The following is a 15,524-nucleotide window of genomic DNA, read 5'->3' on the forward strand; positions in this document are numbered from 1 at the left end:
TATGGTCCCCTGCACTGCCGTATATATACACCTATTCATATTTCCCGCAGAGAGCTGTGATTGTCCAGATAGTTCCAGCCAATCACAGCTCTCTGTGGGAAATATGGATATGTGTATATATACGTCAGTGCAGGGGACCATAGAAGAGCTGCAGGCCGCATCTATACATTATACAGGAGGATCACAGCGGGTGTCAGGAGAGCATGCTCCATGATGGGAGTATTAGTACCTGCAGTTAAGGACAGATCACAGCGGGTATCACTACTGACATCCGCTGTGATCGTCTTATCTATAGCATAGGAGCGACTCTATACAGTTCTCGCATCTCTGCTCTATACTTCGGCCAGTGATACAGTGGGAATCAAAAGTTTGGGCACCCCAGGTAAAAATTTGTATTAATGTGCATAAAGAAGCCAAGGAAAGATGGAAAAATCTCCAAAAGGCATCATATTACAGATTAGACATTCTTATAATATGTCAACAAAAGTTAGATTTTATTTCCATCATTTACATTTTCAAAATAACAGAAAACAAAAAAATGGCATCTGCAAAAGTTTGGGCTCCCTGCAGAATTTATAGCATGCACTTCCCCTTTTGCAAAACTGAGACCTGCCAGTGTCATGGATTGTTCTCAATCATCATCTGGGAAGACCAGGTGATGTCAATCTCAAAGGTTTTAAATGCCCAGACTCATCTGACCTTGCCCCAACAATCAGCACCATGGGTTCTTCTAAGCAGTTGTCTAGAAATCTGAAACTAGTTGACGCTCACAAAGCTGGAGAAGGCTATAAGAAGATAGCAAAATGTTTTCAGATGTCAATATCCTCTGTTCGGAATGTAATTAAGAAATGGCAGTCATCAGGAACAGTGGAAGTTAAAACAAGATCTGGAAGACTAAGAAAAATATCAGACAGAACAGCTCACAGTATTGTGAGAAAAACAATTCAAAACCCACGTTTGACTGTACAATCCCTCCAGAAAGATCTGGCAGACACTGGAGTTGTGGTACACTATAACACTGTAAAGAGATTAGAGATGAGCAAACTAACAGTAAATTCGATTCGTCACGAACTTCTCGGCTCGGCAGTTGATGACTTATCCTGCGTAAATTAGTTCAGCCTTCAGGTGCTCCGGTGGGCTGAAAAAGGTGGATACATTCCTAGGAAAGAGTCTCCTAGGACTGTATCCACCTTTTCCAGCCCATCGGAGCACCTGAAAGCTGAACTAATTTATGCTGTAAAAGTAATCAACTGCCGAGCCGAGAAGTTCGTGACGAATCGAATTTACTGTAAGTTCGCTCATCTCTAAAAGAGATTCTTGTACAAATATGGTCTTCATGGAAGAGTCATCAGAAGAAAACCTCTTCTACGTCCTCACCACAAAAATCAGCATTTGAACTTTGCAAATGAACATATAGACAAGCCTGATGTATTTTGGAAACAAGTTCTGTGGACCGATGAGGTTAAGATTTAACTTTTTGGCTGGAATGAGCCAAGGTACTTTGGAGAATAAAGGGAACAGAATTTAATGAAAATAACCTCTGTCCAACTGTTAAGCATGGTGGTGGATCAATCATGCTTTGGGGTTGTATTGCAGCCAGTGGCACAGGAAACATCTCACGAGTAGAAGGAAAAATGGATTTAATAAAATTTCAGCAAATTTTGGATGTTAACTTGATGCCATCTTTGAAAAAGCTGAAGTTAAAGAGAGGATGGCTTCTACAAATGGATAATGATCCTAAACACACCTCTAAATCCACGGGGGATTACACCAAGAGGCGTAAACTGAAGGTTTTGTCATGGCCTTCACAATCTCCTGACCTCAACATAATTGAAAATCTATGGATAGACCTTAAAAGAGCAGTGCATGACAGACAGCCCAGAAATCTCAAAGAACTGGAAGACTTTTGTAAGGAAGAATGGGCAAAGATAACTCAAACAAGAATTGAAAGACTCTTGGCTGGCTACAAAAAGCGTTTACAAGCTGTGATACGTGCCAAAGAGGGCAGTACAAGATATTAACTCTGCAGGGTGCCCAAACTTTTGCAGATGCCATTTTTTTGTTTTCTGTTATTTTTAAAGTGTAAATGATGGAAATTAAATTTAACTTTTGTTGACATTTTATAAGAATATGTAATCTGTAATTTGATGCCTTTTGGAGATTTTTCCATCTTTCCTTCTTTATGTACATTAATACAAATTTTTACCTGGGGTGCCCAAACTTTTGATCCCCACTGTATGAATAGAACATCACTCATTCATATTTCCTGCTGAGAGCTGTGATTGGCTACAACCATCCGGCCAATCACCACTCTGGTGAATGTTCTATTCACATCACTGGCCGGAGTATAGTGCAGAGATGTGAGTGCTGTATAGAGCTGCTTCGCATCTCTGCTATATAATGGACGATCGCATTAGGCAATCTGTCTATTAGTACAGGTGCAGTAACCCCCCGACAGGCGATGGCCCCGACATATGATAAAATCGACATACGATGGCCTCTCGGAGGCCATTGCATGTCGATGTCAGCATCGACATACAATGCTTTTATATGTCGGGGCCATCTCATTAACTGGTATCCTACAGCGCAAAATGCTTAAGCTGCTGTCCGATAGCAGTTTAAGCATCCCGGACAGGTTCACTTACATATCCCCGCTGCTCCGGGTCCACTTTGCAATCCTCCGGCGTCTTCTGTATCTTCTCCAGGGTCCGGGCCTCGCTTTCCGGCGTCGTTATTACGTCACTACGCACGCCGTGCCAGCACAGCAGCATAATAACGTCACCAGAAAGTTAGGCCCGGACCCTGCAGAAGATGCGGAAGAAGCCTGAGGATCCCGAAGAAGACACCGGAGCAGTGGGACAGCATCAGGAGCCCCTGGGACAGCATCGGGAGCGGTGAGGACGCGGTCCGGAGCGGCGGGGACAGGTGAGAATAACTTCCTATACTTTACATTGCACAAATCCCTCAACATACGATGGATTCGACAAACGATGGGTCGTTTGGAACAAATTACATCGTATGTTGAGGGACCACTGTACTACTACTACCATCATGGGACAGTCTGTTCAATGCTGGGAGTAGTAGTACTACCTAAAAATTACAAAAAATTTAGAAAAAAAAGTGAAACACACACACTTTATTAAACATTTATTACAATTTTGTCCATCACTACTGCATCCTTTTTTTTTTTTGGTACCCAACAAATTTTGAGTACGAAAAAAAACTGCCAAGGTGCCAAAAATGCAGTTTTCACACAAATGAAAAAACGCCAGAAGAAACTCCTGAGTCAGGAAATTGCACTGCTGTTTTTTCAGGTGTTTTTTTCAGCGGTCAGACCCCTGCAATCAGACACTTATTTACTTATCCTGCGGATAGGGGATAATTTTTTCATAATTTTTCACTGGACATTTTCGTTAATAGGGACAATTTATAAATAAGCACTTTGCTTTGATAGTAATATAAAATAAATAAGGTCAATATTAACTGTTTCCTTACTTCCTAAAGATTTTACAGTTTCCTATTTCTTATAACTTATTCAATCAGAGCTTTCCTATAAAAAAAAATCAAAGTTTAAAGGGGGCTATCCAGCAATAGAAAACCAGAGTTAATTTCTTCCAAAAACAGCACCACATATGTCTGCAGTTCAGGTGTGGTATCACAACTTGCCTGCATTCATTTCAATGGAACTGAGCTACAAAACCACACTCAACCTGCAGACAAATGTAGTGCAGATTTTTAAAGAAATTAGCTGTTTTTCTAATACTGAATAACCTCTTTACACTACTGTGCATCCACTAGGTGGCAGTATTGCATTAGTTTTTTTGCATAGAGCAGCCTAGTAATAAAGCACTTATACTCTGTCTTATATGAAATATTTAACATTTTTAAAAACAGTTACTTGTTTCTATTCAGAATTTAAATAATTTTTTAGTTATGTTTTTAACAGTATTTTCTGCTGTACAAGATTTAAGTAGTTGAATTTTTCAGATGTTAGTAGAGGCTGCAAAATTCATACTTGTCTACGCATTCCTCCTGCCTTCTATACATGCACAGATTTGCCATAACATTAAAACCATTGACAAATGAAGCAAAAATCATTGATTATGTTATGACCTGTAAACTAGGGGGTGGGTAAAATTGGACATAAAAAAAAGTTAGTTGTTTATGTTGATGGTGTGCAGAAAAAAGTTGTCAAAAGTAAGGATCTGAGCGACTCTGACATGAACCAAATTGTGATAGATAGATTAATGGGCAAAAGCATCTCTAAAATGTTACAGGGGGTTCCTGGTATGCAGTGGTTAGTGTCTACCAAAAGTGGTCCAAGGAAGGACAAAATTAGGAATTAGCCACTGGAGCATGGGCGCAGAACCCACACTGCAAAGCTGCAGCATATGAATATAGCTCTAAAGGGGTTGTCCTATGCAACTTATCTGTCCTGCTTCTGAATTCCATATACCCTAGTTTGGCTTTTGGAAACAAGCGATCCAGATGGAAGTGTTCTCCTTCCTTGATTTTTGGAGCGCTTTGAGCATTTCTAAGCCATTTGTATAAAATATGCATAAGAAAAAAGGCGTCACACCCCATCCCATAGACTTGCATTAAGGCCATAATGTCACGAGGGGGTGGAGCCGTGAAGTCACGATGCTCCGGCCCCTGTATCGCCCGTCCATGCGCACGGAGTGAGTTTGCTATGTGCAGTAATGACAGAGGGGTGCTGCAGCCGAGATCCCGTGGGTCCCCAGCATCAGGACCCCCGGGATAAGATGTCTAGGGGCGGGGTACCCCTTTAAAGGACAACTGTAGTGGTACGTTTTTCTATATGCCTGTGCCCGGGCCTCAAAAATAAACAAAATAACCTCATACATACCTTCCTACGAGCCCCCGTTGGTCCAGCACAGGCCTCATGGTCCGGCAGTGCTGATGTCATTCCACTTCCTGGGGACGGGGATGCCGCAGAGCCATCGGCGCATCACCGGCCGTAGCGATATCCCACCCCGGCCTGTGATAGGCTGAGCCCACTGTCACTGTCAAGAAGCCAGCCAGAGCTCCTTACATGACAGTGGGCTCAGCCTATCACCAGCCGGGGTGGGACATCGCTACGGCGATTATACGCCGACGGCTCTGCGGCATCCCCGTCCCCAGGAAGTGGAATGATGTCAGCACTGCCGGACCGTGAGGCCTGTGCCTGACCAACGGGGGCTCGTAGGAAGGTATGTATACATTTGTTTTGTTTATTTTTGAGGACCGTGCACGGGCATATAGAAAAGCGTACCACTACAGTTGTCCTTTAAGGACTAAGCCCATTTTAACCTTAAGGACCAGGCCAATTTTATTTTAGCGTTTTTGTTTTTTCCTCCTCACCTTCTAAAATCCATAACTCTTTTATATTTCCATCTACAGACCCCTATAAGGGCTTGTTTTTTGCGTGACCAATTGTACTTTGTAATGAAACCTCTCATTTTACCATAAAATATACGGCGAACCCAAAAAAATATTTTTTAGGGAGAACATTTTTATGAAAACCACAATTTTTTACATTTTGGAGAATTTCGTTTTCACATTGTACATTTTATGGTAAAAATGACATGTGTTTTTTATTCTGTGGTCAATACGAATAAAATGATACCCATGGCTAGATACTTTTATATTTTTGTACTGCTTAAAAAAAAATCTAAAACTTTTTGTACAAAATCAATAATCTAAAATCGTCCTATTTTGACCACCTTTAACTTTTACATTTTTCTGTATATAGGATGGTTTGAGGGCAAATTTTTTGTGCCATCATCTGTACTTTTTATCGATATCACATTTGCTTATATAAAACTTTTAGATAATTTTTTATTGTTTTTTTTTTTTTAATAAAATGTGACAAAAAAGCAGCATTTTTTGAATTTTTTTTACATTTACGCCGTTCACCGTACGGGATCATTAACATTATATTTTGATAGTTTGGACATTTACGCACGTGGTGATACCAAATATGTTTAAAAATGTATATATTTTTTACACTTTTTGGGGGTAAAATAGGAAAAACTGACAATTTTTATTGGGGGAGGGGATTTTTCAGAGCAGGAGACGCCGGGAGACGGACGGAGGCACGTGAGGAGACCTCCGTCCGCCATTAGAGGTGATCAGATCGCCACGCAGTGCTGCGCGCAATCCGATCATCTATTTTAACATGCGCATTGCCGCAGATGCCGTGATCTGTACTTTATCACGGCATCTGAGGGGTTAATGGCGGACATTCGCACGATCGTGGATGTCGGCCATTACTGGCTGGTCCCCGGCTGCTGACAGCAGCCTGAACCTGCCGTGTATGACGTGAGCATCACTCCGATGCTCGCGGTCATACACAGGACATAAATGCATGTATTGGTGCGCAAAGTACCGCCAAGCCAGGACGTACATTTACGTCCGTGGTCGTTAAAGGAGTATTCTAGTGCAGAGTACTCCTGCTCCGTCCTGCCCGGGCTGCAAAATAAATGAAAATGAACCATCACTCACCTCCCTGGGTTCCCGTGGAGCGCCACTACAGCTGATCGGTCCTCCGGTGCATCTCCTTCATACTTCCGGATGTAACGAAGCGTCACATGGCGCTCAGCCTATCACCGGCCGCCGCCATGTTCTGCGTCGGCCGGTGATAGGCTGAGCGCCATGTGACGCTTCGTTACACCCGGAAGTATGAAGGAGATGCACCGGAGGACCGATCAGCTGTAGCGGCGCTCCGCGGGAACCCAGGGAGGTGAGGGATGGTTCATTTTCATTTATTTTGCAGATCGGAGCAGGAATACTCTGCACTAGAGTACTCCTTTAAGGGGTTAATATATTTTCTATAGGGTCTGCTCTGCTTCATATATACAGCTGTATGCAAAAGTTTAACCCCCCCCCCCCCCCTTGACAATTTCCATGATTTTCTTTTATAAATAACTGGATCAGCAATTAAATTTTAAACTGTCAAATATCTAAAAGACACAGTAATTTTTCAGTAGTAAAATTAGATTTATTGGAGGAACAGAAAATGTGCAATATGCATTAAAACATAAGAAGACAGATACATACATTTTGGCCCCTTTGTCATTTTGTTTATTTGAATACCTTTAACTACCTAGTACTGATTAATTGCAGCTCTAAATTGGTTTGGTGAGTCATTAACCAATTGCCCTAAGGACAAGCCAGCTCGTCCTGAGATGGCAACCGGTGTATGGCGCGGGCTCCAGACTCGAAACCGCACCATACCGGCCGGCTCCCAGCTGATTCCTGTAGCTAATGCTAATCTAATGCTTCCTCCTAAAAGTCCCCTAAGGGGACTAATAAATTGTAAAAAAAAAAAGTTGAATAAAAGTAAAAAAAAAAAAAACACCCTTTCCATATTAAAAGTTTGAATCACCCCCCCCCCTTTTCCCAAATTCAATATAAAAAATATGTAAACATAATAAAAATAAACATGTGGTATCGCCGCGTGCGCAAATGTCCTAACTATAAAAATATAACATTAATTATACTGCACGGTCAGTGGTGTTTACGTAAAAAAAAATACCAAAGTCCAAAATTGCATATTTTTGGTCACTTTGCATACCCTAAAATAGGTATGAATAGCGATCAAAAAGTCCCATCAAAACAAACATGGTACCAATAAAAACTTCAGATCACGGTGCAAAAAAAATTAGCCCTCATACATCCCCGTATATGGAAAAAATAAAAAAGGGGTCAGAAGATGACAATTTTAAGCAAACTAATTTTGGTGCATGTAGTTATAATTTGTTTTAGTTAGTAAAATAAAATAAAACCTATATAAATTAGGTATCCTTGTAACCGTATGGACCTACAGAATAAAGATAAGGTGTCATTTTTACCGGAGTGCACTGTGTAGAATCGCAAGCCCTCAAAAGTTACAAAAGGGCATTAAAAAAAAAAATAATAATAATTGTGCTCCACAAATGTTGTTTTTATGGTTTCGCCATAGATTTTGTGGTGAAATGACTGATGTCATTACAAAGTAAAATTGGTGGCACAAAAAACAAGCACACATATGGGTCTGTAGGTGGAAAATTGAAAGCTTTATGATTTTTAGAAGGTGAGGAGAAAAAAAACAAAAGTGCAAAAAATGAAAAATGGCCCTTAAATGGGCACTGTCATGAACTTTTTTTTTAATGTGTGGTAGTACATATGTACTACAACATATCTCTAATACATTTTCATAATTTTTTTTTTTATTAAAATGCTTTAATTAACGTTTGAAAACTGGCCACTAGGGGTCTCCCTCCTAGTGGCCAGCTGCAGGCTGGCGTGACGTCACGCCTGAATTCTGACTGATGCCGGATGGGCATCGGTCCTAATTCATTCAGCCTGCACTCACTCCCTGCCTGTCAATCAGACAGGCAGGGAGCGAGCGCATTGGCTCCCTGGCCGGCCAGCCACTCCTCCTGCCCCTGCATGCTGGACTGTCTGGCAGTATGTATGGATCTTTTTTAGGGGGTTGGGGGAGAGCGGGGATCGGGGGTTGGGGGAGAGCAGGGTTTGGCATTTTAACACTGGAGGGGGGGGGGAATCGGGGAACAGACGGAGGGAACGGGGTAGCTCCGTGCCGCGCCCATGGCCCTAACCAATTGTTTTCTGCAGAGCGTGCCTCCAGCTGTTTCAACGCTACAACTCCCAGCTTGCCCTGACAACCAATAGATGTCAGGGCAAGCTGGGAGTTGTAGTGGTGAAACAGCTGGAGGCACCCTATATAAATGAAATTAAGGGCGGAATTTGGCCTTAAAGCAGGCATCAGTGACGTGGTGCCTGCTGGAGAAGTGTGCCTGGTAGTGAGCACGCTACCAGGCAGACAAAAAGTCATTTTTAACATAGTAAAAAAAAATTTAAGCAGGGAGGGGGTTAGGGATAGATGGCTAATAGGCAGGGATAGAAGAGAAAAAAAAGGATGGTGGGAGCTACCCTTTAAGGGGTTAAAGGGGTACTTCGGTGGAAAACATTTTTATTTAATATTTTTTAAAATAAACTGGTGCCAGTTATACATATTTGTAAATTACTTCAATTTAAAAAATTTTTTATCTCTCCAGTACTTATCAGCTACGTTATGTTCCACAGAAAGTTATTTTCGTTTTTAATTTTTCTGTCAAACCACAGTGCTCTCTGTTAACTGTCAGGAACTGTCCAGAGCAGGATAGGTTTGCTATAGGGATTTGCTCCTACTCTGGACAGTTCCTGACATGAACAGAGGTGTCAGCAGAGAGCACTGTGGTCAGACAGAAAAGAAAGTCATAAAGAAAATTATTTTCTGTGGAACATACAGCAGCTAATAAGTACTGGAAGGATTAAGATTTTTAAATAGGAGTAATTTACAAATCTGTTTAACTTTCTGGCACCAGTTGATTTTTTTAAAAAAGTGTTTTCCAGTGGAGTACCCCTTTAAGCCTTGAACTTCAATGCATCCAATCATGAGAAAAGGGATTTAAGGTGGCCAATTGCAAGTTGTTGCTCTCTTTGACTCTCCTCTGAAGAATGGCTATATGAGGGCCTCAAAACAACTCTCTGTTGGGGTGCCTATATTTATGCACTAGTCCTTGGTTTTGATGCAGATTGCAAATTTTCAGTTCATCCAATAAACCTTATTTCACTACTGAAATATTATTGTTTCTTTCAGATATTCGATAGCTCAAAAATAAATTGCTGATCCAAACACCCAATTATTAATAAATGAAAATCATGGAAATTGCCAGGGGTGCATAGACGTTTGCATGCGACTGTACCCCGTCTTTTGTCATTTATTGAGTGCAGCACATTTTTTTGATTTTCCGGAGGATAGGCATGTGTATTTTTTTTATTAATATAAGGCATACCACTAGAACACTCCTCTACTGTGTCCTGTGTTTTCCTAGAAGCTACTAAACAAAGGGATTGAGGTAATGCCCTGAGCCATAGAGGATTGCCCTGTCTGAATTCAAGAAGCGTGGGTTCTCATTATTTCCCCAAATTTTGGCATGAGTTTAGGTCAGTCAGCTTTAGCGGTGTCTGTGTTTGTATACTATACTTCACACGGGCCTGTCAATAAAGACCCAGAGCCTGCAATACATATTCATGAAAGAAGCTCTTCTAGGCTCTATTAACATTGACAAAGACCTAGCTGTTTCAGGCCTCCATCTGACCAATATTGAATGTGGAGCAGTATGATCAGATTAGTGCATGCAGCTAGATTATTTCTTAAGTCGTTGGGACTCTCCTTCCTAACAATTCGGCCCAATTGTCACGGCGACAAGTCTGTCATTAGGTGATGAGTTCTTTTAGACGTTAGCAGATAAAGATAATTTCCTTAACCTCATTTTTATTAGACAACAGGCTGCCGTAGACTGAGAGGAAGTGCTTTAGCAGTTTGTGGATTAAGGGGTTTTGTCACTTCAAAGCCATCTTTGATCTATAAGATATTGCTGTACTAATTTCAGTAATGTCGTGTCCTTCTTTGGGGAAGGTCATAATATATTTCCTGGCAGTATGTTTTTGCCTTAAAATTGGAAACAACAGTGCAGCATTCATTGTGACGGCATGGAAAAAACAACAGGTGCTCGGTCTGCGGTCTTACAACCAATGAATACCCTGACTTTGACATACAGCTGAAACACTTCCAAAATGATTGACAGGCATCACTAATGAGAAGCATGTCATATTAAGAAAATAAAGTAGCTATTGTTTTGAACTACACATAGTGTATAGAACTGTGGGAGGTTTAACACTTAAACTCCAGACATAGCATTGTTTGTGATCAGAGGTCAGCAAGAATCCCACTGTTGCCTTTATTGGGTCAAATTGCGCAGTGCTGTTCACAAGCCTGAGAAACGGAGATTAATTATATGATCATATTTAATAATATAACATGAACACTAATTGTAATTGAAAACTTCTGGATGGAAATTAAGCATATCATGTTTATAGAAAGGTATAGGGTGGGACTGCTTAGAGTGGAAACAGAGGACTGGTTGTGTTGCATTTTTCCCCGAATACGGTTTTCTGACCGGACCTAGAACCGTAGTATACCACGGTTTTAGGTCCGGTCAGAAAACTATATACGGGGCAAAAATATGACAACCAGAGTCAGCGTTTGACTCTGGTCGGCTCATTGAAATGAATGGGGTTCGGGCCGGATCTGGCTGGGATACGGGAGCGGACGGTTTTCGCTCCTCCCAACCGGATCCAGCAACCGTATACTACAATCGTAGTGTGAAAGCACCCTTAGCCAGGCTATATCAGTGAATCGCCAATCTCACTGTGTCATGCTATGCCATCTGCATAGTATTATACAGTGAATGCAATCGAATGGTTGCATAAAAAAGTCCCCCGTGGGGAAAGTGTAAAATAAAAATTAAAAAAATCTATCTAAAATTATATGAAAGTGTAAATTAAAAAAAGTCTCTAAAATTATATAAAACTTCTTCCGTTAGTAAAAAATTTAATTACCCTTATTTTCTAATTTTACAAAAAAAATATAAAAAATTTTAAAGAAAGATACATATTTGGTATCGCCACATGCGTACTTGTCCAAGCTATTAAGTTGTAATGTTTATAATCCTGCACAGTAAAAAACGTAAACGTAAAAAATACAGATTTTTAATAACATAATTTATCCGAAAAAATAAATAAAAAATGATCAAAAAGTTTCAACAAAGCAAAAATGCTACCAATAAAAACTACAGATCATGACGCAAACAAAGAGCCCTCATGCATAACTGTATAAAAAAGTTACAGGAGTCAGAAAAGGACAATTTTATGCGTACCAATTTTGTTTTAAAAAATTAGCTTTTTTTTAAAGTAGTACAATAATAGAAAAACTATTTAAATTGGGTATTGTTTTAATCGCATTGACGTACAGAATAAAGAAAACATGTAATTTTTACCATAAAGGGCACTGTGTAAAATCGCAAAACTTTCTTATAAATTTCCACTTACAAATAATATTTTTGGGGTTTTGCGGTACACTTTATAGTAAAATGATAGGTATCATCACGCAATAGAGGCAGGGAATTGGCTCACCCACATCCTCTGCCTCCTTCATATTCTCCACCCTTCCGGCCCCCTTCATTAATATGCTAAAGGAGGTGGTTGGTGAGCGCTCAACTCTCTGTGCATTCACCCGAGGACTTCATTAGCATAATATTGACAGGGGCAGGACAGACAGAGAATATGGAGGAGGCAGGGGAGCTGGGTGAGCTGGACCTCTGCATATACTGAACGGAATTAAGAAAGTGACCCCTCTTTGTAAAGCTGTTCACCCACACAATAACCTAGTATATTGGGTATAGTGCGGGTGAACAAGGTGTCAGATTCTCTTTTAAGTAGTGGTTAGAGGAAATATTCTTCTAACTAAATGGTTGCACTACTCCTGCCACGTGACTCTACAACGCTCATTATCCATCACTCACTACAGTCACAGCGTCATGAACTCCACATTTGCCAGATAAGTATCCATTACCTCCACATCATAAGCATCAAGTCATACCCCACACACACATGCTGCCATATTACAGCTTCATATGTGGTTGTAATAGTAGTATCATAGAAATGCTTAAATCTTCTTTTATTTTCTTTCTATGTTTTATTTGTGTTTAAAAAAGCTGCCACTAGGTGTCTCCCTACTTGTCCAGAGCACATTTCCCCCTATCTTTGCACAGACTTTGGACTCCTGCTGGCCTGGCAGAAGTCCAAAAGCAGGAAATGCAGTCTGGAGTGCTGAAGGGGGGGGGGAGTGCAGCCTTAGCCAGTCATAGCTCATTTCACACTGAACTGCTCTGTGCTGTGTGTAGCAGAGTGAGAGAGGAAGTTCTCCCCTGTATGGCTTCAGATGATGTAACGTCTGCTGTGGAACGCCCCTTCCCAGTCTGTGAATCTGACTGAGCAGAAAGTACAGAGCAATATCAAGAAAACTAAAAAATAATAAAAATAAAGGCAGGCAGTGGTTTATCATAATAAGGGCAGTGAACTGGGAGGATTATAAAATTTAACAAGATCATGAGAGGTACTCTTTAAAGGGGTACTCCACTGGAAAAACAGATTTGTAAATTACTTCTGTTAAAAAATCTTAATCCTTCCAGTACTTATCAGCTGCTGTTATAGTATCCACAGGAAGTTCTTTTCTTTTTGTATTTCCTTTCTGCCTGACTACGGTGCTCTCTGCTGACACCTTTGTCCATTATATGAACTGTCCAGAGTAGGAGCAAATCCCCATAGAAAACCTATCCTGCTCTGGACAGTTCCTAAAATGGACAGAAGTGTCAGCAGAAACCACTATGGTCAGGCAGAAAGGAAATACAAAAAGAAAATAACTTCTTGTGGATCATAACAGCAGCTGATAAGTACTGGAAGGATTAAGATTTTTTAAAATAAGTAATTTATAAATCTGTTTAACTTTCTGGCACCAGTTGATTAAAAAAAAAAAAAAAAAAGTTTTCCAGTGGAGTATCCATTTAAAGTATCACCAGTTCTTTGTGTCATGCACTTTGCATTTACCTTTTTTAAATTATCAGGTGGGGTTGGTTTTATTTGCTTCATGTGCCAGTTATGCACCAAACAGTTGAGTTTCTTTATGTATGTTTTTTTTTGCGTTTCCAATTTAATTATATGGTAAACATGACTTGCAACACTTTTTTGCTCAGAGGCATTAAGGGTGTATGTCTCATGCACAGGTGTCATGCACAGTGAAACAGCTATTTCAGGATTGTTTTTTTATTTATTTTTATAAATCATTATGCTCAGGATGACGTTAAAGAGAAAAAATCTCACTGTCGCAGTTTCTTTTAGAGAGAGCCCAGTCCTGCTGCACAACACAACCTTGGTGTCAGTGTCAGCAAAGGAAATGCTGAGGCCAATGATTGGCTAAATGGAGATGTAGTGACTATTTTGACCCTGCAGGTGTTTGAAATGCAGGTGGGGGAGGGATAATGGCAAAAGGGGATCAGAGGGAGGGGGGATAATGGCACAAGGGGTTTAATATGGAGGGGGGGGGTGATGATTATCCCCCCCCCCCTCCATATTAATCCCCTTGTGCTATTTTTCCCCCCACCCTCTGATTCCCTTTTGCCATATCCGATAATAATAGCACAAGGGTATTAACATGGAGGGGGGATATTGGCACAAGGGGATTAATATGGGATTAACCCTCCCCCCTCCATATTAATCCTCTTTCGCCATATCCCCCCCCCTCCATTTTAATCCTGTTGTGCCATTATTCCCCCCTCCATATTAATCCCCTTTTGCCATTATTCCCCCCTCCATATTAATCCCCTTGTGCTATTTTCCCCCCTTCTCTGATCCCCTTTTGCCATATCGGACAATAATGGCACAAGGGGATTAAGATGGAGAGGGGAATAATGGCACAAGGGGATTAAGATGGTGGTCAGAATAAATGCACGAGGGGATTAATATAGGGGGGGGGGATGATTATCCCCCCCCCCTCCATCTTAATTCCCTTGTGCCATTATTCCCCACTTCATGCTTATCCCCTTGTGCCATTATTCCCCCCTCCCTATGATCCCCCTTTTGCCATATCGGATAATAGTGGAAAAGGGGATTAAGATGGGGGGGGGGATAATGGCAAATGGGAATCAGAGGGAGGGGGGAATGATAGCATAAGGGGATTAAGATGGGGGGGGGGGGAATCACCCCCTCCATATTAATCCCCTTGTGCCATTATTCCCCCTCCCTCTGATCCCCTTTTGTCATTATTCCCCCTTCATCTTAATCACCCTGTGCCATTTTCCCCCCTCAATCTTAATCCCCTTGTGCCATTATTATCCGATATGGCAAAAGGGGATCAGAGGAAGGGGGGAATAATGGCACAAGGGTATTAAGATGGAGGGGGGAAATGGCAAAAGGGGATCAGAGGGAGGGGGAATAATGGCACAAGGGGATTAAAATGGAGGGAGATGGGAATAATGGCAAAAGGGGATTAAGTATCGCATTAGTATAAAGGTAAGCACACGCCTGTTGTCCGCGGGTACCCCTCGCTTGTAAATTCTGTGCAAATTTACGCATGAGGGGTACCAAAAAGGTTTGGAACCATTGGTTTAGATTAACATTTCTCAGATTTACAAGGGATGTAAGAAGAAAACTTACCCTACAATTTGCTACGCAATTTCTCCTGACTATGGCAATACCCCAGATGTGGAAATACAATGCTATTTGGCAGCACAGCCAGGCTTAGAAGGGTAGGGGAGTCATTTGGCTTTTATAACACACATTTTGTTGCAGTACTTGTTGGATGCTGTATGTAGAGCACCAAGGTACCAGTATGGGGAGGACTCTGAGAAGTCTGTTTTAGAAAGACATGCACATCCAATTTCTCAGTTTCTCCTGGATACATCAATGCCTTATATGTGGACATAAATTGCTGTTTGGGCACATGCCATGGGTTTAGAAGGGATGTAATGCCATTTGGATTTTATAAAACAGATTTTGAGGAATTGGTGTTAAAGGGGTACTCCCATGGAAACCTTTTTTTTTTTTTTTTTTTTTTAAATCATCTGGTGTCAGAAAAC

The 15,524-nt window shown here is 41.1% G+C and overlaps 2 protein-coding genes across 5 annotated transcripts in view; one reads left to right on the forward strand and one right to left on the reverse strand.

The window, feature by feature from the left end:
- TIFA (TRAF interacting protein with forkhead associated domain) overlaps positions 1 to 15,524 on the reverse strand; it is a 112,774-nt gene that overhangs the window by 79,741 nt on the left and 17,509 nt on the right. The window lies entirely within an intron of this gene.
- ALPK1 (alpha kinase 1) overlaps positions 1 to 15,524 on the forward strand; it is a 206,542-nt gene that overhangs the window by 56,035 nt on the left and 134,983 nt on the right. The gene's annotated exons all lie outside the window — the stretch shown is intronic.

This window comes from Hyla sarda, chromosome 1 (assembly GCF_029499605.1).
Source record: "Hyla sarda isolate aHylSar1 chromosome 1, aHylSar1.hap1, whole genome shotgun sequence".
In the NCBI taxonomy this organism is placed as follows: Eukaryota; Metazoa; Chordata; class Amphibia; order Anura; family Hylidae; genus Hyla; species Hyla sarda.